The sequence below is a fragment of the Anomalospiza imberbis genome, chromosome W (assembly GCF_031753505.1).
Source record: "Anomalospiza imberbis isolate Cuckoo-Finch-1a 21T00152 chromosome W, ASM3175350v1, whole genome shotgun sequence".
Taxonomy (NCBI): domain Eukaryota; kingdom Metazoa; phylum Chordata; class Aves; order Passeriformes; family Viduidae; genus Anomalospiza; species Anomalospiza imberbis.
This window is the reverse complement of record NC_089720.1, coordinates 2671689-2698527: the sequence shown is the minus strand read 5'-3', so window position 1 is coordinate 2698527 and position 26839 is coordinate 2671689. Positions and strand designations below refer to the sequence as shown.

The 26839-nt window shown below is 43.0% G+C and overlaps 1 long non-coding RNA gene across 2 annotated transcripts; it reads right to left on the bottom strand.

The window, feature by feature from the left end:
• Window positions 1-1664: 1664 nt before the first annotated feature.
• Window positions 1665-26839, bottom strand: LOC137464320 (uncharacterized). Of its 2 annotated transcripts, none has more exons than XR_010994185.1 (3): window positions 25971-26839; window positions 25312-25478; window positions 1665-2020 (listed from the first exon to the last, which is right to left on the bottom strand). It is a non-coding gene; the product is annotated as an uncharacterized lncRNA (long non-coding RNA). The 2 variants fall into 2 exon arrangements; XR_010994184.1 differs by lacking the exon at window positions 1665-2020 and adding an exon at window positions 9363-11331 and having other exon boundaries at window positions 25971-26838.

Sequence of the window (26839 nt, the reverse complement as noted above, 5' to 3'; positions counted from 1 at the left end):
TGCAAATTGCATTGCACTAACTAGCATTGTCTTACATTTTTTGGTGCAGGTAGGGTCACTTTGGAAGTAAGTTGCTGTTTACCTTGTTCCTACAACCTTTTTGAGCTTGTGAATGGAAAAAAAATTGTGTTAGAAAAAACAAGTCTTTAGTTTTAGTACTGTGTCAGCTGTGAGTGGCTAGTAGCCTTGGTGGAGAGTGCCATGAATTGCATGCTTGCAGAACGCACATAACAAAAGTAATTTAATTTGTAAAGAAGTTGAAAAAGGGGGAGGGGTGATTGGCAGACTTACCTCTCCGAGACATTGGAATGTGGACTGATGTTAGAAGGTGGACTGATGCTGGAATGTGGATGTTAAAATGTGAAGAGAGAGAAAGAGAGGGAGAGAAAAAGAGAGAGGGAGGTGAAGGACAGAGTTAAACGCAAGACTGTTAAGAAATAAATAAATAAATAAAAGGGACCACCACTAGAGATAAGATCAAGGCAGAGATAGCTGACTTTCACAAAGTGATTTATTTGTTTAAGCAAGAACTCTTTTCTCTTTCTGTTTTTTTTTTTGTTGTTGTTAAGAAGAGGAGGCTTTTTGTTCTGAAGAATGGGTTAAATGTTGCCCAAAAAGTAAAAAACAAGAGATGTGATTCATGTCCTGTTAAAACTGGCCTGGTCTTTCTATTTAACTACTGTTATAAACGCCAATCACTCGTTTTAAAAATTTATAAAAGTTTACTAAAAATAAAATGGAAAAAAAAATAATACAAGTATAGTAATAAAGATTAAACAATTAGAGTTAGGACAATTAAAGAGACAATAACAGCAAAAAGTTACAGCCCGGGCTGGGTACCTCTCTCTGGACAAAAGTGAGCCAGGAGAAGGACCCCGATAAAAAGAATTCCCTCCTTAAGAGGGGTAACCTGTTGCATACACAAATCACTTCATGAATAAGCATATATTTATTTAAAACAAGAAGTTCGTCCGGTACTTGTTGAGGAATTCCTGTTAATCCCAGGCGCCTTGAAGTCTAAGTCGAGTTTGGAGAAGTTCGGTTTTTTGTTGATAAGGAAAGCCATAAATTCCTCTCCTCTGGAAGATTTAGGGGTTTTTTAATTGTTATCTCTGTGTGAAGAATTTCTTGATTATCTTCTCCTTCTCTTGAGCAAAAAGAATACCACACACACATATTTTCTATTTTAACTACTGAAGCTTAATTTCAATTACAAAACTACATTTACTATATTATTAAAATGTTAATACAGCATAACTTTCCAACCTAGCATAATACATATTGTAAATATCTGCGTAGAGCCATATAATCTGCATTTTTCACAGTCGTGATTCCCTCTGTGCTGCAAGTAGCCCTGCAGCGTGGCAGCAGTAGCTTGCCTCTAGTGAGTTTGCAGGCAGGGTGCTTCACCACTGCAGTGCTCAGGTGCTGTTTCCTATTGTGACATTAAAGCTTAAATTCAAGAGTGCCTCTTTCCATCCAATTACTGTTTGTACCACAGGAGCCTCTTTGAACAGTGTTTCCTAATGGTCAAAGAGAAAGTATTGCAGAGACAAATTCCTTACTTTCTGTCTCCCCCCACTGTATTCATGTTTTGTCCATTCTCTCTTCAAAATATGGATTTGTAAAACTCATGCTCTATGTCCTCAGATGCCCTTCCCAAATCAAACCTTGGCTTCGTTGCAAATTGCATTGCACTAACTAGCATTGTCTTACATTTTTTGGTGCAGGTAGGGTCACTTTGGAAGTAAGTTGCTGTTTACCTTGTTCCTACAACCTTTTTGAGCTTGTGAATGGAAAAAAAATTGTGTTAGAAAAAACAAGTCTTTAGTTTTAGTACTGTGTCAGCTGTGAGTGGCTAGTAGCCTTGGTGGAGAGTGCCATGAATTGCATGCTTGCAGAACGCACATAACAAAAGTAATTTAATTTGTAAAGAAGTTGAAAAAGGGGGAGGGGTGATTGGCAGACTTACCTCTCCGAGACATTGGAATGTGGACTGATGTTAGAAGGTGGACTGATGCTGGAATGTGGATGTTAAAATGTGAAGAGAGAGAAAGAGAGGGAGAGAAAAAGAGAGAGGGAGGTGAAGGACAGAGTTAAACGCAAGACTGTTAAGAAATAAATAAATAAATAAAAGGGACCACCACTAGAGATAAGATCAAGGCAGAGATAGCTGACTTTCACAAAGTGATTTATTTGTTTAAGCAAGAACTCTTTTCTCTTTCTGTTTTTTTTTTGTTGTTGTTAAGAAGAGGAGGCTTTTTGTTCTGAAGAATGGGTTAAATGTTGCCCAAAAAGTAAAAAACAAGAGATGTGATTCATGTCCTGTTAAAACTGGCCTGGTCTTTCTATTTAACTACTGTTATAAACGCCAATCACTCGTTTTAAAAATTTATAAAAGTTTACTAAAAATAAAATGGAAAAAAAAAAATACAAGTATAGTAATAAAGATTAAACAATTAGAGTTAGGACAATTAAAGAGACAATAACAGCAAAAAGTTACAGCCCGGGCTGGGTACCTCTCTCTGGACAAAAGTGAGCCAGGAGAAGGACCCCGATAAAAAGAATTCCCTCCTTAAGAGGGGTAACCTGTTGCATACACAAATCACTTCATGAATAAGCATATATTTATTTAAAACAAGAAGTTCGTCCGGTACTTGTTGAGGAATTCCTGTTAATCCCAGGCGCCTTGAAGTCTAAGTCGAGTTTGGAGAAGTTCGGTTTTTTGTTGATAAGGAAAGCCATAAATTCCTCTCCTCTGGAAGATTTAGGGGTTTTTGTAATTGTTATCTCTGTGTGAAGAATTCCTTGATTATCTTCTCCTTCTCTTGAGCAAAACGAATACCACACACACATATTTTCTATTTTAACTACTGAAGCTTAATTTCAATTACAAAACTACATTTACTATATTATTAAAATGTTACTACAGCATAACTTTCCAACCTAGCATAATACATATCGTAAATATCTGCGTAGAGCCATACATTCTGCATTTTTCACAATCCTTCCTCTTTCTTTTTATTATTATTTTGGCTCGAGCAATATTTACTGCTTTCTAGTCTTCACTTTTCGTTCATTTTCTTCATAAATCAATCTAGCCTCTTGAAAGGGGTCTTCTATATTATTTTGTTTCTTTAATACCATAATCTTTTGCACCGTTTTTGTTGTATCCAATTTTTGATCCATGGTCACTAATTGCATGCCTTGAACTACATTGGTGATGAGTCGAATGAAACAGGGGATCAAACAAGGAAGGAATATTAGACCAGCTGTAGCGCATAACAGGAAGAAGCCTAGCTTTTTCCACCATTCTATTTCCAACACGTTATCCCACCAGCTAGTATTCAGCATTGGTATACAAATTGTCAAGTGAGATTGGTACAGGTTTAGGTGGTGGTGCCGGCTTAGCTTTTTTGTTTATCAATTGCTCTTTTCCACTGTGCATGCAGTTTCCTAATCTGGATGGGTTATAACAGTGACTGTTGACATGAGTGTGCGAGATAAAAAAAGGAGCCTCGGTGTCTTTCCATATACAGCTTCTGGTAACACCTGTAGCATGGCTTTGTCAATATCCCAAAAGGGAAAAGACAGAAAATGAGTGACAGAAAAAGGAGAGGTCCAGTATGGCTTATACTCCCACCTCCCATGCCTATGGGGTTGCAACCCACAGCAGGTGTATGTGATCTTCTTGGTGGCGATTATAGAGGCCAATCTGGTCTTGCCCTCTCTTCTCTTGTCACTTTCTCTTAGCTAATTTCCAGGCAAATCGTTTTTGACACTCCTTAACGGTGGTCTCCCACTGTTTCTCAGCTATTTCCCATTCAACAGGCACTAATAATTCCCATCCACAAAACAAAGTTATTATTTCAGTTGTTTCGAGCTCTGCTTGGATGGGGATCTAGTTGACACTCGACACTTCTTGCAATGGGGGCGTCACTTGTGTGAACTACAATGCCAATTATTCCCACAATTCAAACATTTACATTTAACCCAACCAACATGCCCAGTATTTGGGTGAATCAGGCAGGGTATATTACGTGGCACAGATTTAGATTGTAATCCGCCCTCCTCTTTGTATAAATCACAGGCTAAGGCCAAAATACAGGAGTTTTTTTTTTGTCCGAAACAGTCCTGATCCTCCTGTCTGTGGTGGCAGTATTCCTTCCCCAGGAGGATATCGGGGGCGCCTCAAAGTTTGTCCACGCGGTATTTGAAACCACTGATGTAAGCTCGGTCTTACTTCCCAGTTAGGTGTGATCCTGTGTATATTTCTTGGATCATTCAGGTCTTCCCAGTTCATTACCACCCATTCCCCATTTAAGAGTCAATTTTATATCACCCGGTTCAGATGTTATTGTCCACTCCTTAGGTTCTTCCACAGGTCCTTTGATTCTGCTGGCGTGGATCCACCCTCGTTCCCTGGTCCGCATCGCAGCCTTGGTCGTCAGCAATACCTGAAAAGGACCTTCCCATTGTGGAGTTAAAGATTGTTCTTTCCATGTTTTTACCAACACCCATTCTCCTGGGTGAATATTATGGATTTTAAAGTCTAAAGGTGTGGTTTGGGGGATTATTCCTTTTAACCTCCAATTTTCAAGACTTTTTGCAATGGTGTTAATATATCCTTTAACACTCTTTCCCCCTACCTCATAGGTAGCATTTTCATGTTGGGTGGTCAGAAAAGGTAATCCAAACATCATTTCATAAGGTGACACTCCCAGGTCTGACCTGGGTTGTGTTCGGATCCTCAGTAAGGCTAAAGGTAGGCATTGTACCCATGACATTCGGGTTTCAACTATTAATTTAGTTAAAGTTCTTTTTAGAGTCTGGTTCATCCTCTCTACTCGGCCGGAACTTTGTGGATGCCATGGGGTGTGTAGCTCCCATTTTATCCCTAAGGTCTGAATTAATTGTTGTAATACTTTTGACGTAAAGTGTGTTCCTCTGTCTGAGTCTATCCTATTAACCATTCCATATCTTGGAATAATCTGTTCCAAAAGGGTTTTACTTACCACATTGGCTGTGGCCTGGGCAGTGGGAACCGCTTCCACCCAATGAGTTAGATGGTCTGTTATTACTAATAAATACTTCCATCTTTGAACTTGAGGAAGTTCAGTAAAATCTACTTGGATACTTTGAAATGGTCTAAGAGCTAATTTCTGACCTCCCAATGTGGTTTTCCTCATTACCTTTTTATTTATCCTTTGGCAAGTTATACATTTTTCAGTTACTTTCTTTGCTATTCCAAAAATCCCAATACACCCATAGTTCCTTAGAAAATGATCACACAAAGCCTGAGTACCCCAGTGAGTTTTCTGATGCATGTCTTCTAATATTCTTCTAGTAAGCATTTTATTAAGTAATTGTCTTCCATCAGGAAGTTTCCATTTCCCTGATTCATCTTGTTCAGCTCCTATCTCCTTTAATTCTTTTTCCTCTGCTTCACTAAATTTTGGAATTTCCAATTTCTCCTCATTTGGAGTTAATATTAGCATAACTCTTTCAGTTCCGTTTTCTGCTGCATCCTTAGCTTCCTGGTCTGCCAAATTATTTCCTCTTACTTCTGGAGTCACTCCCTTTTGGTGACCCTTAATGTGTACTACAGCTATCTCTTCTGGTAATTTTAATGCTTCTAAAACCTCTAAAATGAGCCCCTCATGTACTAATCCTTTTCCCCTTGAATTAAGCAATCCTCTTTCTTCCCAATTTTTTCCAAAGGTATGTACTACTCCAAAGGCATACCTTGAATCAGTATATATAGTTCCCTTTTTGTGTACTAAATATTCCAGTGCCCTTTTTAGAGCATATAATTCACAGGTTTGAGCTGACCAGTTTGAAGGTAATTTCCCTTTTTCAATAGTTTGCATGTTTTTCCCATCAACTACTGCATACCCTGACATTCTTTTTCCTTGTAGACACCTGGAGGAACCATCCACAAAAATTATCTCCCCTTCTGAAAGGACATGTTCTTCAAGGTCTTCTCGAACTTTTGTTTGGTACTGGATAATTTCTAGACAATCATGTATTAGATTATCTGTTGGTATACTATAACCTTTTGGAATATTTAACAAACAGGTTCTTTCTGCTCCGGTATCTACCACAAATTCCAATTCTTCTTCTTGGGGACCTACTTTTAAAGTTATCACAGGCTCTAGATGGTATCTGTCCCCTAGAAAATAGAGCATTTGACACCCCTATTCTTCTTTTGTGCTCATCTCTTTGAAGATTTTCAAATCTTTTGCCTGCTTAGGACAGTCCCTTCTATAATGTCCTTCGCCCTGACAGTAAAAACAGACATTCCTAGAATGCTCCTGAGGTTTGGTTTGTATTGGGGTTTTATTCTTTTCTGTTCCCCTGTCTCTACGACCTTCATATTTAGGAGTAATTGTTTTCTCTCATGGTGACTGCCATAATTTTTGCCTTCAGTTTAGCTTTTTCTTCATCTCTCCGGACATAAACTTTCTGATCTTCCTTCAATAATTCATCTAATGGTTTATCATGCCAATCCTCAATTTTTTCTAATTTCTTTCTAATATCTGGCCAAGCGTTTGTGACAAAGTTAATCCTTAACAAAGCTTTTCCCACATCAGTTTCAGGATCTATTCCGGAATATTGTTTTATATTTCTCCTAAGTCTGTCTAACCATTCAGTTGGAGTCTCTTCTTTCCCCTGCTGTGCCTCAAAAGCCTTTTTAGCATTTTGCCCTCGAGGTGCCGCCCGTTTTATTCCCTTGATTATTGTATTGAGATAGTCATTCATAAGTTTTCTCCCCTGCTCACTATTCTGACCCCACCCCGGAGGTTCAGTTGGCATTATTTCTTCTCCAGAGGGCCCCTGTGGATGTTCCTTATTCTAGGCTTTTATGCCTGCAACTCTGATCATCTCCCTTTCTTCCTGAGAAAATAGTATCTTTATTATAGACTGCATCTCTTCCCAAGTGTAAACGTTTGGACCTAAAAATTGGTCCAGTTGTTCAGCTGTGCCAATGGGATCTTCTAAAATCCCTTTGATTTCCTTTTTAAAATTTCTGACTTCGGAAGAAGTCAGGGGAGCATTCACAAATCCAGTCCAACCCCCTCCCATCGGGACCTCTCTCAGTGGAAATAGACCAATTTCTTTCTCCCCGTATTTTTCTGTAGCCTTATTTTCGTGTGGTGAGGAAAAACCAGGAGAAAGCTGCCTCTTAAGTGCACCTCTAGTATTTTTATAAGGAGCATCTTCCAGGGACAGGGAGTTCCTTGGAGCCGGAGCTGCGGTTTCTAAGGGAACGGAGCTCCGGGCAGGAAGGGCGGTGTGAGGAGGACATACCATAGAGACGTGCTCCTCCAGAGTCGGAGCACGGGCGGGGTTTGCTGCCGGAGCTGCTGAAGGGGGGAGCATGTCCGGGGAGTGCCCGGCAGCGCGGTCAGCCTCCACGAGGCTCACGGCGGCTGAGCCGGCCGCTCCCAGCAGAGGCAGGGCAGCGGCGGCAGCGCCCAGTGTAGCCGGAATGGGCAAAGCCGCGGGGGATGGGGCCGAGAAAACTGCTGCGGGAGAAGCGGCCAGAGACGGGACAGCCGGGACTAACGGGAGCCCGCCGGGCGCGGCCAGCGGACCAGCCGCGGACAAACCGGGCAGGAAGGGGGAGGGATCGGTCGGGCAGCCGCGAGCAGCGAGGCGGGGGCCGGTACCGACGCGGCAGGCGGCGAAACAGGGACCAGGGGGGTTGCTGCGGGCAGCGGGGCGGGAGCCTGCAGAGCCGCCTCCGCGGGCACGGGAACCGGGGCAGGAACACGCGGCGAGCCAGAACCCGGGGTGGGCGCAGGGACCGGGACAGGCACCGGCACCGGGGCCGGCGGAGCTGAGGGGAGCAGCTCGCTGGGACCCGAAACCGGTGCTGGGGCCGCAGGCGGTGCAGGCGCGAATGGGAAGGGAGGAGGTAACATTTCTAAAGGATCCCATTCTTTTTCTTTTCCTCTTTTTTCCTCTTGCTCCCCTCCCTTCTCTTTCCCTTTTTTCCTTTCTTGTTTTGTTTCGGGGATTTCTGATACCTTAAAGATTTTTACTTTCCTAAAATCCCCTGTCCAACACGTGGCATATTCTCTTTCTTCTGAATTAAACGGTTCCTTTGAGTTTACAAATACATTTAAAGCCTGACAAATCCATTTCTCAAAAGAACCATATCTAGGCCAATAAACGTGGTCAGATCTTATTTCCTTTGTTGGCCATTCAAGCATACAAAATTGTATCATCTTGACTTTGTCTTTTTTTTTTGTACATGGGGTTTTTTCCCAGTTGGCTATCATAACTCCCAGGGGACTATCTTGGGGTATTTCTGTTGATAATTTCTTACTCCTTTTTTTCTTTCTTGTATTCTCCTTACTGGATTTCTGTCCCATTTTTCAAGATCTTATCTATTCACCCCCTGCCTCTGTTTTTCACTTTCCTCTCACTACCTAAATACCACTTTTCTTTCAACTATATTAAAAAAACCCTCCTTTTTCTCACACTCCTTTTCAATACAATACACTTTCCTCCAAGGAACTATAATAAAGCCTAAAATAAACAATCTACATTACATATACTTTCATTCGTCCACATTCACTCAACTTTATTTTTCACCTACTCTCACACACAACAAAACAATCACAACAACAAGGTACCTTCTAATTTTAACACCTATTACACGTTTAGGTGTCCCTGGCCAGCCCCGGTGTTCTTGGATACCGCTCAATCCGGCTGTGTTTTTCCCAACCCCAGATTCTCTCGGGTGTACCCTCACTCCGGCAAAATTTTACTCAGTCCTGGGTGCTCTCGAAGATTAATATCTCAACCCAGCAGACTTTTATTCAACCCTGGGTGCTCTTGAATATTAATATCTGTGAAAAATGCATATTATATGGCTCTACGCAGATATTTACTATATGTATTATGCTAGGTTGGAAAGTTATGCTGTAGTAACATTTTAATAATATAGTAAATGTAGTTTTGTAATTGAAATTAAGCTTTAGTAGTTAAAATAGAAAATATGTGTGTGGTATTCTTTTTGCTCAAGAGAAGGAGAAGATAATCAAGAAATTCTTCACACAGAGATAACAATTACAAAAACCCCTAAATCTTCCAGAGGAGAGGAATTTATGGCTTTCCTTATCAACAAAAAAACCGAACTTCTCCAAACTCGACTTAGACTTCAAGGCGCCTGGGATTAACAGGAATTCCTCAACAAGTACCGGACGAATTTCTTGTTTAAAAAAAAAAATATGCATATTCATGAAGTGCTTTGTGTATGCAACAGGTTACCCCTCTTAAGGAGGGAATTCTCTTTTATCGGGGTCCTTCTCCTGGCTCACTTTTGTCCAGAGAGAGGTACCCAGCCCGGGCTGTAACTTTTTGCTGTTATTGTCTCTTTAATTGTCCTAACTCTAATTGTTTAATCTTTATTACTATACTTGTATTAATTTTTTTTTCATTTTATTTTTATTAAACCTTTATAAATTTTAAAAAACAAGTGATTGGCGTTTATTACAGGACCGAATGTTTATTACATCACTGGACGCATGTGGGGAATCATTTCCCTTCAAAGGACACGCGTGCCCCTGAAAACTCCCGATCCTTTTTTATTACTCTTACTAATTTACAAATTCATAGAATTTCACAATAGGTTAATGCATATTGAATCTTCTGATTTCGCGTTACACTTACAGCTAGTTACACTTGTACTCAGTTTTTGTCAGAAAGTACAGAGAGAACCCCTGGGTCACTCTGCGCTGTCTGTTTCAAGGTCCAAGGAGTCTTTCTTATCTCCTTAGCTGGGGCAGTTTTGTTAGTGCTGCAGTTACTAGGCTAAACAGCATATTTCACTTATGTTAGCAAGCTCAAAGTGGCACATTTCACCTAAATACAAATGAATTTCTGTCAGAAGCCAGAATGTCCCTTGGACACTCTTGGATGTTCCGGGCCCAGGTCAGAAGCATTTGAGACCCTGGAATGCAGCCACAGACCCCTGTGGCTTTGAACCTGATCCATGGAACAATTTACCAACTTTGCAGGAGGAACAAGAAATCACAAAAGTTTAGATATTATAATAGAAGTAGTCACAAAGTGAAAGGAAGAATTTTTGAGTGCTGTACAGGGGGGTTTTAGGCCTTGTACAGAGGGGTCTGAGTTTTGTACATGGGGGTCAGAAGTTCTAAGATGGAGGGACTTGGGTGTGCCCTGTCCTCTTTCCTTCTTCTTCCTAACCTCCATGTTCTTGGTGATGTTGGCATTCACAGATTGGTTTAGAGTAGAAAGTCACTGTTCAGTGTAGGTGATGAGCATTGGGGAAAAACTATAAACATCTAATATGTAATGTATGATATAAAAGAGGGCACCAGCCCCCTGGGCATCGGAGTGTGCCCTTGCCTGACTGCTGAACGGACCGCAGCAGCTCAGGGAGAAATCTTTTAGATAACATATAATAAACTACCTTGAGACCGGACGACTGAAGACTACTGAGTCTTTCTTTGTTGACACGGGTTGGAGGAGAGACTTTTCCACCTTTCCGGCTCACCCCAACCAGGGGTGAGTTCCTACAGATTTCTACCCTGTTAAATTTTCACTCTGTCTCACAAGCCTGAAGGGTTGGAAAAAATAATTCTTTACCCCTCCCCCCAGGGGCTGGGTGTGATTGTCGAGGCCCCAGACGTAGCAGCCTGAATTTGGACAAGCAAACACAATTGAGTACATATTCCGAATCATGTTCATTGCCTTGGAGGTTATAATGCAATAGACATAATAGACCAATAAAGCAATTCTCATACCATACCCTGGACTAAACATGAGCATTACAACCACCAGATAATTCCCCATGTGCAGGAAAATATAGAGAGCTAGGTATAAGACCCATGTAAGAATGTTAAGCATCATAGTGAATAGGTACCTTCTACAACACAAAATTTTAATTCTGACTTTTCTCAGTACCTTGCAGCCCCACATTGGGTGCCAAAATTATGTTCTGGTTTGAAAACAAAACCAGTGAGAGACTCCAAGTCAGAAATACAATTTATTAAGAAAAGTGAAAAAAAGAAAACCAAATACATGCAATACAAAAGAAAAACCACTGACAAAGTCAGAATACAATCTGACACCCTTTTCTGTCAGGGTGTTGGGAGCCATCCAAATTGGAATGGCTGCAGTCCTCCTGGAAATCCAGCAGAAAAGCCTGAGCCTGATGTCCCAAAAACCCAGATTATATCCAGTTAGGAATGCTTGGCTCCTCCCTCTGGGCGGAGCATCTCACAATGGGATGCTGTAACTTTTATCAGTCATGCAGTGACATTCAATAGCCCATTATCGGCAGATGTCTCCCTGGAGAGAGAACTGGTTGTGAAAGACATAAGGAAAACTGCCCACTTAACAGAAAACAACTGCCATACAGATGGCAAATCTAATACATCTTGTTTTGCAATCTGGGACACCAGGGAACACGGACAGCAGCAGTGGGCATCAACAGCCTGTCCATCAGCAGGGGCGTGCCCTTGCAGCTGTGCACTGGCCCAACATTGGCAGTGGGGTGGGGGCGGGCAGTCAAGGAGAAGGTGGAAGTGAATCGCCCATCTGGGGATGGGCATGGGCTGTCTCAGGGACCCCAGATCCAGGGGCTCTAGATGACACCAGTGCAAAGCTGGGGGAAGGGAACAAGCCAAATGAATCTGGGATCGGCAGCGGGGCTAGGTCCCCCACCCCACCTGCCGGGTCTGGGTCCTATGGCCCACTGCTGCTGCTGGCCTTCAGAAGAGAGAAAAAAAAAGTTGGAAAGAGCTACATCTTCACTGACAGCTCAAAGTACTGGAAAGCCATGAGTCAGCCTCGGCCCAAGTGGTTGAATTAAAGGCTGTGGCCATGGCATTCCAGAGATTTTCTCAGTACCTCTGAATTTGAGAACAGTTTTACACAGAAAAGGTAATCCTGAAAACCCTCCAATTAGAGCTTGGGCTGTGGCCAGGTCCTAACTCTACCTGGATGGGATGATTGACAATCAGCCCAGATGTTTTCTGCATCCAAAGGATTGAAGTCATTTTGGCTTGGCAATTTAACCACACATATATAAGACAGCTGAGCCTGCTCTCAAAGGGAGTTTGGAAAATCATGATCTGGACATGATTTCCAACTCTGCTGAGTTGAGGTTTATCAGCTGTTTCAGACTCTGGGATGACAGTCAGTGCTATAGTGCCTGATAATTATATAGTGTCACATGTGTTATTGATCATGTGCATTATCTGATTGATTTCTAAGAGTTGTTAGTAACCTTCTGCAGCTGTTCTCTGTTTCAGGCCCAAGAAGGACATTCAGGGATGTCAATGATCAACATCTCCAATTAATTTACCTTCTCCTGAAACTCAGCTGTTTGGACTTTGAGACAATGATCATTCATTGCATTGTTGTTTGGTTTTCTAATATTGCAAATGTTGTTTTAATGATACAATAGAAGTAGATATTCTACAGGTAAAGAATCTCCCTGACCATTCTAAATCAGCTTCTGAATGAGGTTTTGATTGGCAACTGATAAACCTCTTGAACTGTGTTTGTTCTCCCTTCCACAAAGGGCCCTGCAGAAGATTTGCAAATGCAGCTCTTTTTTTTTTTACAGTAAACAGGGTGAGATGTGGCAATCACATATTCTCTGAACAGAGGGAGACATAGCTCTCCCAGGATTTTCCTGGGAAGCTGTAAGAAGCTGTGAGAAAGCTCAGAGAAAAGAATGAGAAACCATTCTTATCTTCACTTGCTGCACCTGTTGTTGTGCACATGTGGAATGTGTTATGAAGATTTGTTTACCAAAGGGTGATTTCTTAATTGGCCAATGGTGATGGTGTTTGGATTTCAATTAACCAATCTGGTCTGTCTGTATCAGACTGTCTACAAGATTGATGAGTGTTTCTTAATGGTATAGTATAGTATAACATCATAAAGCAATTGATCAGCCTTCCGGAACCATGGAGTCAATGCTAGTTGTGAAAAATGCAGAATGTATGGCTCTACGCAGATATTTACGATATGTATTATGCTAGGTTGGAAAGTTATGCTGTAGTAACATTTTAATAATATAGTAAATGTAGTTTTGTAATTGAAATTAAGCTTCAGTAGTTAAAATAGAAAATATGTGTGTGTGGTATTCGTTTTGCTCAAGAGAAGAAGAAGATAATCAAGGAATTCTTCACACAGAGATAACAATTACAAAAACCCCTAAATCTTCCAGAGGAGAGGAATTTATGGCTTTCCTTATCAACAAAAAACCGAACTTCTCCAAACTCGACTTAGACTTCAAGGCGCCTGGGATTAACAGGAATTCCTCAACAAGTACCGGACAAACTTCTTGTTTTAAATAAATATATGCATATTCATGAAGTGATTTGTGTATGCAACAGGTTACCCCTCTTAAGGAGGGAATTCTTTTTATCGGGGTCCTTCTCCTGGCTCACTTTTGTCCAGAGAGAGGTACCCAGCCCGGGCTGTAACTTTTTGCTGTTATTGTCTCTTTAATAGTCCTAACTCTAATTGTTTAATCTTTATTATTATACTTGTATTATTTTTTTTCCATTTTATTTTTAGTAAACTTTTATAAATTTTTAAAACGAATGATTGGCGTTTATAACAAATGGTAGCAGAGGATGGTTCCTAATACCTCGCTGTGGGTGCTGTAGGAGAATTAGAGTGAGAAGACGCGTCCTGCCCTGATTAGGCAGCCTCGCTCTGTTCCCCTGGTGTGACCACAGACCGCAGGTTACGATCCGATGGACAAAAAGAGACAATAAAGCAAAGAAAAGGGAAAGAATTCCTAAACCGCGGTAATTAGCCCCTAAGACCAAAGTGTACACGAAGAACAAAGACCCAAGGACAACGGATAGGTAAGTATTTGTTGAGATGAATGTGTGAATGGGGTGGATAAGGGGGAATGAATGTGTGTGAATGAGAGGCGGGCTGGTTACCCCAGACCTGCTAAGTGAGAGCGGTAGTCTCCTATGCTGCGTTTCCGTCTTTTTCGCGAGAAAAGCGGCCAGTACAGAGACGAAGCGAATGATAAAAGAGTGAGAGAATCCCCCCCAGGGAGGTTGAATTGAATGGGCTGGGTTGAGGGATTAATATTCAAGAGCACCCAGAGTTGCTGCTGGGTTGAGATATTAATCCTCAAGAGCACCCAGGGTTGAATTAAAAGTCTGCTGGGTTGAGATATTAATTTTCGAGAGCACCCAGGACTGAGTAAAATTTTGCCGGAGTGAGGGTACACCCGAGAGAATCTGGGGTTGGTAACAACTCAGCCGGATTGAGGGGTATCCAAGAACACCGGGACTGGCCAGGGACACCTAAAGGTGTAATAGGTGTGTTGAAAAATAAAAGGTACCTTGTTGTTGTGGTTGTTTTGTTGTGTGTGTGAGTAAGTGAAAAATAAACTTGAGCGAATGGGGACAAATGAAAGTATACGTAATGCAGATTGTTTATTTTAAGCTTTGTTGTAGTTCCTTGGAGGAAAGTGTGTTGTGTTGAGGGGTGGTGAGAGAAAAAGGAGGTTTTTTTTGAGAGTGTAGTCGAGGGAAAAGTGGTATTTGGGTAGGGGGAGGAAGGTGGAACAGAGGCAGGGTGTGAGTAGATAAAATCTTGAAAAATGGGACAGAAATCCAGTAAGAAATTATCAACAGAGATACCCCAAGATAGTCCCCTGGGAGTTATGTTAGCCAACTGGGAAAAAACCCCATGTACAAAAAAAAAAGACAAAGTCAAGATGATACAATTTTGTATGCTTGAATGGCCAACAAAGGAAATAAGATCTGACCACGTTTATTGGCCTAGATATGGTTCTTTTGAGAAATGGATTTGTCAGGCTTTAAATGTATTTGTAAACTCAAAGGAACCGTTTAATTCAGAAGAAAGAGAATATGCCACGTGTTGGACAGGGGATTTTAGGAAAGTAAAAATCTTTAAGGTATCAGAAATCCCCGAAACAAAAGAAAGGAAAAAAAACGGAAAAGAAAAAGAATGGGATCCTTTAGAAATGTTACCTCCTCCCTTCCCATTCGCGCCTGCACCGCCTGCGGCCCCAGCACCGGTTTCGGGTCCCAGCGAGCCGCTCCCCTCAGCTCCGCCGGCCCCGGTGCCGGTGCCTGTCCCGGTGCCTGCGCCCACCCCGGGCTCTGGCTCGCCGCGTGTTCCTGCCCCGGTTCCCGTGCCCGCGGCGGCGGCTCTGCAGGTTCCCGTCCCGCTGCCTGCGGCGGCCCTCCCGGTCCCTGTTTCGCCGCCTGCCGCTTCGGTACCGGCCCCCGCCTCGCTGCTCGCGGCTGCCCGACCGGCCCCCTCCCCCATCCTGCCCGGTTTGTCCGCGGCTGGTCCGCTGGCCGCGCCCGGCGGGCTCCCGTTAGTCCCGGCTGTCCCGTCTCTGGCCGCTTCTCCCGCAGCGGTTTTCTCGGCCCCATCCCCCGCGGCTTTGCCCGTTCCGGCTACGCTGAGCGCTGCCCCCGCTGCCCTGCCCCTGCCGGGAGCGGCCTGCTCCGCCGCCATGAGCCATGTGGAGGCTGACCGCACTCCTATCCGGTATCCCCCGGACATGCTGCCCCCTTCAGCAGCTCCGGCAGCAAACCCCGCCCGTGCTCCGCCTCTGGAGGAGCACGTCTCTATGGTATGTCCTCCTCACACCGCCCTTCCTGCCCGGAGCTCCGTTCCCTTGGAAACCGCAGCTCCGGCTCCAAGGAACTCCCTGTCCCTGGAAGATGCTCCTTATAAAAATACTAGAGGTGCAGTTAGGAGGCAGCTTTCTCCTGATTTTTCCTCACCACACGAAAATAAAGCTGCAGAAAAACATTGGAATAAAGAAATTGGTCTATTTCCACTAAGAGAGGTCCCGATGGGAGGGGGTGGGATTGGATTTGTGAATGCTCCCCTGACTTCTTCCGAAGTCAGAAATTTTAAAAAGGAAATCAAAGGGATTTTAGAGGATCCCATCGGCACAGCTGAACAACTTGACCAATTTTTAGGTCCAAACGTTTATACCTGGGAAGAAATGCAGTCTATAATGAAGATAATATTTTCTCAGGAAGAAAGGGAAATTATAAGAGTTGCAGGCATTAAAGCCTGGAATAAAGAACATCCACAGGGGCCCTCTGGAGAAGACATAATGCCAACTGAACCTCCGGGGTGGAGTCAAAATAGTGAGGAGGGGAGAAAACTTATGAATGACTATTGCAATACAATAATCAAGGGAATAAAAGGGGCGGCACCTCGAGGGCAAAATGCTAAAAAGGCTTTTGAGACACAGCAGGGGAAAGAAGAGACCCCAACTGAATGGTTAGACAGACTTAGGAAAAATATAAAACAATATTCAGGAATAGATCCTGAAACTGATGTGGGGAAAGCTTTGTTAAGAATTAACTTTGTAACGAATGCTTGGCCAGATATTAGAAAGAAATTAGAAAAAATTGAGGATTGGCATGATAAACCATTAAATGACTTATTAAAGGAAGCTCAGAAAGTTTATGTCCGGAGAGATGAAGAAAAAGCTAAACTGAAGGCAAAAATTATGGCAGTCACCATGAGAGAAAACAAGTACAAGAAAAATCAAAACCACACAGACTCTACTCCTAACGGTCATAGAGACAGAAGAACAGAAAAGAATAAAACCCCAATACAAACCAAACCTCAGGAGCATTTTAGGAATGTCTGTTTTTACTGTCAGGGCGAAGGACATTATAGGAAGGACTGCCCTAAGCGGGCAAAAGATCTGAAAATCTTCAAAGAGATGATCACCGAAGAAGAATAGGGGGGTCAAAGGCTCTATTTTCTAGGGGACAGATACCATCTGGAGCCTGTGATAACTTTAAAAGTAGGTCCCCAAGAAGAAGAATTGGAATTTGTAGTAGATACAGGAGCAGAAAGAACCTGTTTGTTAAATATTCCAAAAGGTTATAGTGTAAGTAAAGATACTGTAAAAGTAACAGGAGCAAAAGGAAAGAGTTTCACTGTTCCTGTCATCAAAAATGTGGTAATGGAGGGAGAAACTAGATTTTGGATGGGGGATGTCTTGTTAGTCCCAGGAGCAGGTAGTAATTTATTGGGATGAGATTTTCAAGTGAAATTAGGGATAGGAGTTATACCAGAAGATGGGAGGATGACAGCTAAAGTGCTAAAATTAGACCAGGAGGATGAAAAGGAGATTAAAAAGGAAGTTTGGGCTGGTGAAGGAAATAGGGGAGGATTAAATATCGATCCTATAAAAGTTACAATTGAGAGAGAAGATTGTCCCATACGTGTGCGTCAGTATCCTATCTCATTAGAAGGACGAGAAGGTTTGAAGCCAGTAATAGAAGGGCTAATAGAGGATGGGACATTAGAACCTTGTATGTCTCCTCACAATACCCCTATTCTCCCAGTAAAGAAGTCTGATGGGAGTTACAGACTAGTACAAGATTTAAGGGAGGTAAACAAGAGAACTCGGACTCGCTACCCAGTGGTACCAAATCCCTATACTCTCCTAAGTAAGGTCCCTCCCCAGCATCAGTGGTTTAGTGTGGTGGATCTTAAAGATGCTTTTTGGGCTTGCCCATTAGCCAAAGAGAGCCGAGATATCTTTGCCTTTGAATGGGAGGATCCACAAACTGGGAGAAAGCAGCAATTAAGATGGACGAAATTACCACAAGGCTTTACAGAGTCCCCAAACTTATTTGGACAAGCCTTAGAAACAATATTACAAGCTTTCCCCACTCCCCCTGGGATACAAATTCTCCAATATGTGGATGATCTTTTACTATCGGGGGAAGTTGAAGCTGAAGTCAGGGAGGCTACTATAAAACTTTTGAATTTTCTTGGGGAAAAAGGATTAAGGGTGTCAAAAGGGAAGCTGCAATTTGTGGAACCAGAGGTAAAATATCTTGGACACTTAATAAGTAAAGGTAGTCGGAAGCTTAACCCAGAAAGAATTGCTGGAATTTTATCCCTTCCCCCTCCCTCTTCCAAGAGGGAGATCAGAAAACTACTTGGGTTATTGGGATATTGTAGATTATGGATTGAGGGATACACACAGGCAGTAAAGTTTTTGTATGAAAAATTAACAGAGGGAGATGATATAAAATGGACCAAGGAAGATGATGATAAATTAGGAGAACTGAAGTTAAAACTGGCCTCAATACCTGCTTTAAGCTTACCTTCACTAGAAAAACCCTTTCATCTGTATGTGAATGCAGAAAAGGGGGTGGCTCATGGAGTTCTGGTTCAGGAGTGGGGGGGAGTAAAGAGACCAGTGGCTTATTTATCAAAGATGTTAGATCCCGTGAGTCATGGCTGGCCAGTATGTATTCAGGCTATAGCAGCTACTGCAATCCTGGTGGAAGAAAGTCGTAAACTGACTTTTGGGGGCAAACTAATTGTGTGCACACCTCATGCAGTACGAAATGTGTTAAATCAAAAGGCTGAAAAATGGTTGACAGACTCTAGGATGTTAAAATATGAAGCAATCTTGATAGACAGTGATGACTTAACACTAGAAGTAAACAGAAGTTTAAATCCAGCTCAATTCTTATATGGGGAACCAACAGATAATCTAATACATGATTGTCTAGAAATTATCCAGTACCAAACAAAGGTTCGAGAAGATCTTGAAGAACAAGCCCTTTCAGAAGGGAAAATAATCTATGTGGATGGTTCCTCCAGGTGTCTACAAGGAAAAAGAATGTCAGGGTATGCAGTAGTGGATGGGAAAAACATGCAAACCATTGAAAAGGGGAAATTACCTTCAAACTGGTCAGCTCAAACCTGTGAATTATATGCTCTAAAAAGAGCACTGGAATATTTAGCACACAAAAAGGGAACTATATATACTGATTCAAGGTATGCCTTTGGAGTAGTACATACCTTTGGAAAAAATTGGGAAGAAAGAGGATTGCTTAATTCAAGGGGAAAAGGATTAGTACATGAGGGGCTCATTTTAGAGGTTTTAGAAGCATTAAGATTACCAGAAGAAATAGCTGTAGTACATATTAAAAGTCACCAAAAGGGAGTGACTCCAGAAGTAAGAGGAAATAATTTGGCAGACCAGGAAGCTAAGGATGCAGCAGAAAATGGAACTGAAAGAGTTATGCTAATATTAACTCCAAATGAGGAGAAATTGGAAATTCCAAAATTTAGTGAAGCAGAGGAAAAAGAATTTAAAAAAATAGGAGGTTTACAAGATGAATCAGGGAAATGGAAACTTCCTGATGGAAGACAATTACTTAATAAAATACTTACTAGAAGGATATTAGAAGACATGCATCAAAAAACTCACCGGGGTACTCAGGCTCTGTGTGATCACTTTCTAAGGAACTATGGGTATATTGGGATTTTTGGGATAGCAAAGAAGGTTACTGAAAAATGTATAACTTGCCAAAGGATAAATAAAAAGGTAATGAGAAAAACCACATTGGGAGGTCGGGAATTAGCTCTTAGACCATTTCAAAGTATTCAAGTAGATTTTACTGAACTCCCTCAAGTTCAAAGATGGAAGTATTTATTAGTAATAACAGACCATCTAACTCATTGGGTGGAAGCGGTTCCCACTGCCACGGCTACAGCCAACGTGGTAAGTAAAACCCTTTTGGAACAGATTATTCCAAGATATGGAATGGTTAATAGGATAGACTCAGACAGAGGAACACATTTTACGTCAAAAGTGTTCCAACAATTAATTCAGACCTTGGGGATAAAATGGGAATTACACACCCCATGGCATCCACAGAGTTCTGGCCGAGTAGAGAGAATGAACCAAACTTTAAAAAGAACTTTAACTAAATTAATAGTTGAAACCCGAATGTCATGGGTACAATGCCTACCTTTAGCCTTACTGAGGATTCGAACACAACCCGGGTCAGACCTGGGAGTGTCACCTTATGAAATGATGTTTGGATTACCTTTTTTGACTACTCTACATGAAAATGCTACCCATGAGGTAGGGGAAGAAAATTTTAAAAAATATGTGAACACTATTGCCAAAACTCTTGAAAATTTAAGGTTAAAAGGAATAATCCCCCAAACCACACCTTTAGACTTTAAAATCCATAATATTCACCCAGGAGAATGGGTGTTGGTAAAAACATGGAAAGAACAATCTTTAACTCCACAATGGGAAGGTCCTTTTCAGGTATTGCTGACGACCAAGGCTGCGATGCGGACCAGGGAACGAGGGTGGATCCACGCCAGCAGAATCAAAGGACCTGTGGAAGAACCTAAAGAGTGGACGATAACCTCTGAACCGGGTGATACAAAATTGACTCTTAAACGGGGAATGGGTGGTAATGAACTGGGAAGACCTGAATGATCCAAGAAATATACACAGGATCACACCTAACTGGGAAGTAAGACCGAGTTACAACAGTAGTTTCAAATACTGCCTGGACAAACTTTGAGGTGCCTCCGGTACCCTCCTTGGGAAGGAATACTGCCACCACAGACAGGAGGATCAGGACTGTTTCGGACAAAAAAAAAACTCCTGTATTTTGGCCTTAGCCTGTGATTTATACAAAGAGGAGGGCGGATTACAACCTCAATCAGTGCCACGTAATATACCCTGTTTGATTCACCCAAATACTGGGCATGTTAGTTGGGTTAAATGTAAATGTTTGAATTGTGGGAATAATTGGTATTGTAGTTCACACAAGTGACGCCCCCATTGCAAGAAGTGTCGAGTGTCAACTAGATCCCCCATCCAAGCAGAGCTTGAAACAACTGAAATAATAACTTTGTTTTGTGGATGGGAATTATTAGTGCCTGTTGAATGGGAAATAGCTGAGAAACAGTGGGAGACCACCGTTAAGGAGTGTCAAAAATGATTTGCCTGGAAATTAGCTAAGAGAAAGTGACAAAAGAAGAGAGGGCAAGACCAGATTGGCCGCTATAATCGCCACCAAGAAGATCACATACACCTGCTGTGGGTTGCAACCCCATAGGCATGGGAGGTGGGAGTATAAGCCATACTGGACCTCTCCTTTTTCTGTCACTCATTTTCTGTCTTTTCCCTTTTGGGATATTGACAAAGCCATGCTACAGGTGTTACCAGAAGCTGTATATGGAAAAACACCGAGGCTCCTTTTTTATTTCTCACACTCATGTCAACAGTCACTGTTATAACCCATCCAAATTAGGAAACTGCATGCACAGTGGACAAAAGTACTGGATTACTGAGAATCTAGGAATAAGTGGTAACAGGGTGGGAAGTGAATGTCCGAAAGGGGAGAAATGGATTTGTTTCACATACGCTATTGGGAATAAAGCACAAGATTTAGTAAAAGAGCAATTGATAACCAAAAAAGCTAAGCTGGCACCACCACCTAAACCTGTACCAATCTCACTTGACAATTTGTATACAAAACTGGAACAACAATTAGAAAAAGAGATAGATATTTCGAAGATGGGTAAAAATCAGTTTGTAGAATTGGGAGAAAGAATAAGTAAGGAACTTAACATAACCAATTGTTGGGTCTGTGGAGGGGCTCTGATGTCAGAAGAATGGCCATGGAAAGGCAGCAGCTTAGGCCCAATTGAGCTCCTTAAGTGGAACCAGACAAGTATAAGGGGAGAAAACCGACCAGAGGGGTGGGTTTTGAGTCCAGTAGTCATAGGGGAAGAATGTCTTTGGCGCAATGGGAAAAAGTTCCTTCATGAAGTAGGAAAAACTCCCTGTAAAAGATATAAGGTCAGTAATGGAACTTCTGTATGGTGGGTCCCAGAAGAACCTACCATGTATTGGACCCAGGAAAAAGTAAAAAAAGAAAATTGTGAGTATAATAATGAAATCAGACTTTTTCAATGTAATGATACAGGCAAGAATCCTTATGTTGGCATCCCAGAGATTTCTAAATTTTGGGAGAATATAGATGAGCAAACATTTGACTATTGGAAGGCTCCAGATGGCTTATTCTGGATATGCGGAAAAAGGCATACCCAAAACTTCCCTCTCAGTGGAAAGGGAGTTGTACTCTGGGAGTCATACAGCCAGGATTTTTTCTTTTGCCAGGGCCTGAAGGGGATCACTTAGGGATACCAGTTTATGAGGATCTAAAAAGAAACAAGAGAGACTTAATTGGAGGGTTCCAAACATGGGGAGACGAGGAATGGCCCCCTGAACGTGTATTGGAAACATATGGGCCAGCCACCTGGGCACAAGATGGGAGTTGGGGATATCGAACCCCAATTTACATGTTAAATCGCATTATAAGACTCCAAGCCGCTGTAGAAATAATAACAAACAAAACTGGTCGAGCAATGGCATTAATGTCAAGACAACAGACCCAAATCAGAGCAGCCGTGTATCAGAATAGGTTGGCTTTGGATTATCTATTAGCGGAAGAAGGGGGTGTTTGTGGAAAATTCAATACATCAGATTGCTGTTTGAAAATAGATGATAACGGGGATGCTGTCCTAGATATAGTCAATGATATCAGAAAAATAGCCCATGTACCAGTTCAAAGGTGGGAACCAATGCTAAATACTAGCTGGTGGGATAACGTGTTGGGAATAGAATGGTGGAAAAAGCTAGGTTTCTTCCTGTTATGCGCTACAGCTGGTCTAATATTCCTTCCTTGTTTGATCCCCTGTTTCATTCGACTCATCACCAGTGTAGTTCAAAGCATGCAATTAGTGACCATGGATCAAAAATTGGATACAACAAAAACGGTGCAAAAGATTATGGTATTAAAGAAACAAAATAATATAGAAGACCCCTTTCAAGAGGCTAGATTGATTTATGAAGAAAATGAACGAAAAGTGAAGACTAGAAAGCAGTAAATATTGCTCGAGCCAAAATAATTATAAAAAGAAAGAGGAAGGATTGTGAAAAATGCAGAATGTATGGCTCTACGCAGATATTTACGATATGTATTATGCTAGGTTGGAAAGTTATGCTGTAGTAACATTTTAATAATATAGTAAATGTAGTTTTGTAATTGAAATTAAGCTTCAGTAGTTAAAATAGAAAATATGTGTGTGTGGTATTCGTTTTGCTCAAGAGAAGAAGAAGATAATCAAGTAATTCTTCACACAGAGATAACAATTACAAAAACCCCTAAATCTTCCAGAGGAGAGGAATTTATGGCTTTCCTTATCAACAAAAAACCGAACTTCTCCAAACTCGACTTAGACTTCAAGGCGGCTGGGATTAACAGGAATTCCTCAACAAGTACCGGACAAACTTCTTGTTTTAAATAAATATATGCATATTCATGAAGTGATTTGTGTATGCAACAGGTTACCCCTCTTAAGGAGGGAATTCTTTTTATCGGGGTCCTTCTCCTGGCTCACTTTTGTCCAGAGAGAGGTACCCAGCCCGGGCTGTAACTTTTTGCTGTTATTGTCTCTTTAATAGTCCTAACTCTAATTGTTTAATCTTTATTACTATACTTGTATTATTTTTTTTCCATTTTATTTTTAGTAAACTTTTATAAATTTTTAAAACGAGTGATTGGCGTTTATAACATAGTTATTACCCAGCAGGGACCCCTGCTACAATAGGCAGTGGGACTGAGTGCTCCTTGATTTGCTGGAGAGCAGGTATGCTATCCAGAGGGACCTTGACAGGCTTCAGAAGTGTGCATATGTGAACCTCTTGAAATTCAGCAAGGCCAAGTGCAAGGTCCTGCACGTGAGTCAGGCTTTTGATTTGTTGTCTTTGCGCGGGGCCTGGCCGCACTCCGCTGGAAGTTTCCCGAACACTGTTGGTATTGCTGCTGGTTCTGGGGTCTTTGGTAGGTGTTGCAGGGGTTTCGGGTAGGTGACCTGTCTGTACAGTCCTTTATAAAATGTCCAAATTCCCCACAGTGATAGCAGCGGGCCTGGTCTTTGGAAGTTACTGCTGCAAATGCACCAGAAACTCCTTCTGCAATACCCTTAGCAACTGCTTGGGCCACTGTGTTTTCAGTGGACAGATGACGTGTACAGCTTTCCACCATTTGCTCTATGGTGGGTTCTGTATCCAAGGGTAAAGCCCTCAGAATTGTTTTACATTGTTTGTTTGCATTTGACAAGGCAAGCTTGCACAACAGTTCTTTTCTTGCTTCTGTGCTCTCTATCTGTTTTTCCAGAGCATCTTTAATTCTGTCTACAAACTTGATAAAGCTTTCATCTACTCCTTGTTTAATACTAGAGAAGTGTTGGGTAGGGATAGAGTCATCTGGGGTAAGAAGCAAGGAGGTTTTTGCTGCAATAGCCAAGTCTTGTAGTGCTGCTTTGGGTAAGGTTTCAGCTTGGTCAGAGGGTTTCTGTAAATCCCCTTCTCCGGCCAGCTGTTGGACTGTAAAATCTGGACTATTTGCGTCTTGAGCATAGGTGTCTGATAATGTTTTTAATTGCCTTTTCCACTGTCTTTCCCATAGCATATATTCTGCCGGGCTAAAGTAGGCAGTTGGCAATGTTTTTAAGGTCATGAGGGACAAGGCTATGCGAGGAAAAAAGTGCTTCAAGGAAGTTTCTGAAAATATGTGAACTTCTACCATGTTCTTTGGCTATATTTCGTAGTTGTGTCAGTTCTTTATTTGTGTTAGGTTCCCACGTTGTTCTAGCGGTCCCCCCTCTTTTCCCCTTTATATAAATTACTGGGAAGGCAGTAATTCTCTGAGCTAGTTCCCAATCCCCTGCCCGAGTCGCTTCCATTTTAATTAGAGCCCGTGGGTCAATTTCTTCTATGTCAGATTCAGACTCACTGTCCTCTGATGAGGTGTGGTCGGGAGGTGCTCTATGCTTTTTTGGGCGTGTTGGAGCGACATTTTGCAGGAGTGTGGGGGACTGGACAGAGTGGGGGGGGGCAGCTGGCTGGGCTTGGCTAGAGGGAGGCAGCATTGGGGAGGTAATGGCAGCGCCACGTGTGGCACAGCCTGCGCAGGGCTACAGCGCGTGGAGGAGCGGGGTGCCACCGTGGGGAGTCTCAGAGGTGCCGTTAGGGGGGCATTGGGGGTGGGTGGGTGGATGCAGTGCTTGGGAATGCAGGCAAGGGAGAAGTGGGGGAGAGGAGGCGGTGGGGTTGGGGGGAGCTGCTGCCGCGGGTACCACGGGGGGTGCAGAGAGGTTCGCTAGGGCTGCGGCAGGCAGGCAGGCAGGGGTGGTAGCAGGGGTGGGGAGCCCCGCGGCGGGGGTGAGGGGCACGGCGGCGGGGGGGAGAGGAACGGCTGCGGGGGTAGGAGGAGACGCGGCGGGGGGTGCGGAGGGCTGCACGGCGGTGTTGGAGCAAAGCGGGGCGGACCCCATCGAGACCGACGCGATTACACCCGTGCATGAGGCAGGTGGGCAGTGCGAGCACCGTGTCGCGCATTGCGTAACCGAGGGAGCTGGGTTCACGCTTACCGCGTCCGGGAGAGTGGCGGAGGGATGGGCGGGCTCCGCAGACCCCGCGAGTGCAGGGAGGGTGGCTGGGGGCGCCGCTATTCCCCCGTTCCCCATCCCCGGAAGAGGTACCGCGGCTGAGACAGGGCTGTTATCTGGCGAATTAGCATTTGAAGGGACAGTGCCTGCTGGTGATAGAGATAAGAATGGAATTTCCTCAGCTACTGTTGAGCTGCTTGTGTTAGTTTTTTCTACTGCTTTAGTGATAGAGTGAAACAGAGGCAAGTATTTAGTTACCGAATAATTTTACTTAGTTTGGAAAGCATATATTCTTGTCCCTACTAAATCCCAAAAAGAGTCTGAAGCGATCATATTTGTGTTAGCATCTGGAAATTGGGAAAGAATCCATGTTATAAATTTCTTCAAGTTAGTTTTTGAAAGACTGCCTTTAGAGAAAGAAAAGTTGTTAGCAGTTAGGACTTCTAGGATTTGTAAATATAAATCTCTCTCGTTCTGGGATCGTTTTAATTTGCTGAATTTTGATCCCATTGCTGTAAGTTCCCTTGCCCTCCCCAGCAGTAAAAAGGAGGGAAAAAAAAAAAGAAAAAAAAAAAAGGAAAAAAAAAGGAGAAAAAGGGACCCAAGATTAAAAGCACGCAGAAAGGCTGTTTTAAACTTACACTTTTTTTCAGCCGAGTGTGGGTCCAAGACTGCTGGGTGGTGGTCTGCTTGTCCAGCTCCTGAGGACCTAGTCCTAGTGGTGATATTCAGGTTCGCTGGACACCTCTTCCAGATAACTTCTTCTATAACGGACAAGTTACCCTCCGAGGGTCGTAGCCGGCCCGAGGCAGTAACGATCCAGGAAGGGATGCTGCTCTCTGGAGTACCAGGATGCCAGTTCTCCCGTTCGGGCGCCACGTATCACGGCCTGGGCCCCCGGGGGTCCGTCTGTCCCCCCGGGCAGCTGCCGCCGTAGGTGTCCCGGATAGCGCTGTGCTGATGAGGCACAACCTTTCTGGGTCCCTCGGGCTAGCTCCCAGCCGCAAACAACCTTAGCGAGCACTCTGGAGTGATTTCAGCTCTGTGAGTTCAGCTCTAAAGTGATTCCAGCTCTGTGCTCGCAAAGGTGCCTCAGTAGACGCAGGGATTGAGAGAGGAGAAGCCTGTGTAGAGTTCCGCAGCAGTGTCTTTATTATCAGGGTCCTGCGAAGGGTTCCAGTGACAGCTCTTCCACCGAACTGGTCAGAGATGGGGGTTTAAGTAGGCTACTGGGGTGTTGGAAATTGTCCAATGGCCAGGGTTGAGGAGAATACGACCTATAGCCTTACAGAGAGATAACAAGGGTCCCAAGACGGAAGAGGGGCTACTTTGGTCCACTCATCATGACTCTGCATTTCTTGTCTTAGGCGGGTAACCGCCAGGGAGGCCTTGCAGGGCCTCTGACTGCTACATTCCACAGTGCCCTGAGAAAATTCTTATAAAATCAGTTATAGATGGTATGGCTGGTGCACACTGAGGCCTAAGTTGTTCAGATACATTGCTACAGGTA